The sequence below is a fragment of the Puma concolor genome, chromosome C2, assembly GCF_028749965.1.
Source record: "Puma concolor isolate L17-30 chromosome C2, mPumCon1.1.hap2, whole genome shotgun sequence".
Classification (NCBI taxonomy): domain Eukaryota; kingdom Metazoa; phylum Chordata; class Mammalia; order Carnivora; family Felidae; genus Puma; species Puma concolor.
The window spans coordinates 41,749,092-41,752,898 of record NC_141675.1 but is presented as its reverse complement, the minus strand read 5'-3'; positions in this window follow the sequence as shown (position 1 = coordinate 41,752,898).

Genomic DNA, 3,807 nt, shown 5'->3' with positions numbered 1-3,807 from the left:
CTTTTTTTTTATGGGCCGGTGGCTGTGCATTATTTTTGCTCTTTTTTTTAAATATAATTTATTGTTAAGTTGGCTAACATACAGTGTATACAGTGTGCTCTAGGTTTTGGGGGTAGATTCCCATGATTCATCACTTACATACAACACCCAGAGCTCATCCCAACAAGTACCCTCCTCAATGCCCATCAGCCATTTCCCTCTCCCTCATCCCCCATCAACCCTCAGTTTGTTTTCTGTATGTAAGAGTCTCTATGGTTTGCCTCTCTCCCTCAGTTTGTAACTATTTTTTCCCCTTCCCTTCCCCCAAAGTTTTCTGTTAAGTTTCTCAAGTTCCACATATGAGTGAAAACATTGATATCTGTCTCTCTCTGACTGACTTGTTTCACTTAGCATAATACCTTCCAGTTCCATCCACATTGCTGCAAATGGCCAGATTTCATTCTTTCTCATTGCCAAGTAGTATTCCATTGTATGTATAAACCACATCTTCTTTATCCATTCATCAGTGGATGGACATTTAGGCTCTTTCCATAATTTGGCTATTGTTGAAAGCGCTGCTATAAACATTGAGCTTTAACATGCTATAAACATGTGCCCCTATGAATCAACACTGCTGTATCCTTTGGATAAATTCCTAGTAGTGCTATTGCTGGGTCATAGGATAGTTCTATTTTTAATTTTCTAAGGAATCTCCCCACTGTTTTCCAGAGCGGCTGCACCAGTTTGCATTCCCACCAACAGTGCAAGAGGGTTCTCTACATTTCCTGAGTGGTTAATTTTCGCCGCTCTGACTGGTAAAACACCTACTTCTAATGGACACTCCCAAAAGATAAAACTCCTTCTTAGAATACAGCACTTATTTTAAAGTTGGCTATATTAAACAAAAACCTGTAGTACTTTGCTCCTGAATCGCACACTACAACAAATTAAGATCCATCCTTTCTCCTCTTCCTTACTACAGGTGAAATTAATCTTTACAGGTCTTCTGTGATCTACTTTTCTTTTTTCTTTCCCACCAAACAGGAGTCCACGAGAGGTGAGCGAGACTCTCACTTTTCAGTAAAATATTCAGTAAAAAGCATATAGGTCTGGAATGAGTAAGATCCCCTGTACATCACAGTTTTCTGGTTTACTGACTCTTCTTGGCCCCACTACACTCTCAGAACACAGGCTCCAGCCCTGTTTATTCTGAGATGTACTAGGAAAGATTTGACCAAATTCAAATGCCTCCCATTTATTCATTCATTCTTTCCTTAAGTTAATAAATATTTATTGGCTCTCTCCAGTATGCCAAAAATACTGTATACCCCACTTTGGTGGAGCTTAGAGTTCCAAGAGATCCTTATTAATCTAATAACGACACACATAAAGGTTAGACTTTAACTACAAGTGTTTATAGGAGATGGACAAGGTGACAAGTTCGGCAGAGGTATTTGACTTGGTCAGGTTGTGAGGGAGTAATTGTAGATTTAATATATGAACAATAAGTGGAGCAGAAGGAGGAATGTGTTTGGCTGAGCTCTGTGATGGGGGAGGATGAAGACATGACAATCTCATGTGACATAAAGAAGGCCAGTGACTAGAGTTCAGACAGTGAGGTGGAATATGGTATGAGATGGGATGAATAGGGCCTGTGGCCATGTTAAAGATTCTAGACTTTGTCTCATCAGCAAAGCAACTGATAAAAGTTCATAAGAAGAGAGTTAACTAATTAAAGTTTAGATTGGTAAGAGTATAGGAAAGGATGTTCATTGACTAATTAGTAGCTTAGGTGCAGTTAATGGTAGCTTGGACATGTGGCACTCATGCAAAGGAAGAGAAGTGAGCAGATTCGAGATCCATTAAGGAATAAAATCACCATTACTTGATGCTGGACTGAAAATCAAGATTTGAGGGAGAAAGGGAATTCCCAGCCTATCAGTAAATGTACTGATAGAAAATTAGAGGATGATCTGGTTTAGGGATAAAGAGCATGGGTTCAGTTTCAAACATACTGATTTTATAATTCCTTTAAGTTTTCCAGAAGAAGATGTCAAAGAGGCAAGTGGGCATCTTTTCATCTAGTATATTTCTGAAGACAGAGATGAGTACAAAAGACCTATATGGACACACAGAGATCTAAATAATCATTGGTTCACTTCAAGGACATGCCTAAAAAATATTCTAAAACATGTACTGTCCATGAGTTTATTCATTAATTTATTTAACTAGTATCTTCTGGAATTCCTTCTATGTACTAGGCACTATATTAGGCAGTGGAGACATTATGCTAAGTGGCAACAATTCCTACTCTAAAGATGCATTCACCAAATATTTAGGACATTGGTATTATGTACAAGGCATCTCTGTCAGTATGATGTTCCAGCAGTGAACAAAGCAACAGGGTGCTTGCCCTCTTGGAACTCGTATTTTAATACAGATGGACATTAACCAACAGGTAACAAAAAATATCACATTATCATAGGTGATCATAAATACTGATCAAGAGTCCATCCCTCAATATCTAAAACAATAAGTTGAATTTATTGCTTACTCAGGCAAGGGAGAGCTGAGTTTGTAAGACATAGTTTATAAGCAAAGGAGAAAGCTTGCACAGGGTTTTTGGAAAAGTGGGAAGTGTAGAAGCTAGAGTGTTGACTTTAGCTATGGAAACTAACTTACCAAAGTAAGATGGTTTCTGACTGGCTGACTGTCAGAAATGTTCACTGGAGTAAAGCTACGGCTGATTACTGATTTTTCAAAAGTAGATTGCAGGGAATGTTACTGAATTTCTTTCATACATGTGTGCACTTTTGTAATCAATCACTGATTAAACAAGTTTAATACTGGTTTTGATTGTTACCCATTGCTATGATGAACAATCATTTTTCTTTTCATGAAGAAAAGTACTTGAGAATAAATAAATCGAGAAAAATGGAGCTGCTGTTCCTTTGCATTTGAGCAGAGAAAGGGGAAAAGGCAGCAGCAATTCATTAGAATATATGGAAAAACATATATCGAGAAAAATGGAGCTGCTGTTCCTTTGCATTTGAGCAGAGAAAGGGGAAAAGGCAGCAGCAATTCATTAGAATATATGGAAAAACAGAGTTCGTAGTTGATGGAAAAGTGAGTTCCAGGCTCACCTGACTCTCCAACTCAAGAGCCTGCTGGCAAGCTTGAGAAACACAGGAAGCCTGTGCAAATGAGGTATAATAAACAAGAGAGAGGGAGGCATGAGTTGCAGTAAGAAAAGTGGTCAGGGCTAGATCATATAGAGTCTTCCAAGATAAGGTATGGAAGAGGAATTAAATATGTTAAGAGGAATTAACAAAACTGGGCACTTGATTGGATAAGAGATGTAAGGGATATCAAGAACTCAAGGAAAAGCCCGTTTCTGTCCAGCCCCAGTCCCATACCACACACCATAACCCATACAATACTACAGTGTTAAAGAACGTTAAAGAACGTACGTCCAGGCACAAAAAGAGGAGACATTCAATACATTTAGCGTGACAGATTAGAGCCCTTAGAGAGAGGATAACAAATCGTGAGATGAGTGTATGTGTGTCCTCCCGGCCAGGTGGGGTCAAAGGCAGAAGTGTACACCTAGGAGAACATTCCAAGCCAAGAGCAAACTGCCTGGCTGGCTCAGTGGGAGGAGCATGTATGTAACTCTTGATCTCGGGGTTGTGAGTTTGAGCCCCACACCAGGTGTGGAGTCTACTTAAAAAAGGAAAAAAAAAATGCCAAGCCAAGAGCACAGCACAAGACATAGAAGTGAGAAACACTGTAATTATCACCAAGAATGAAGAGGCCCCATGAGTTCAG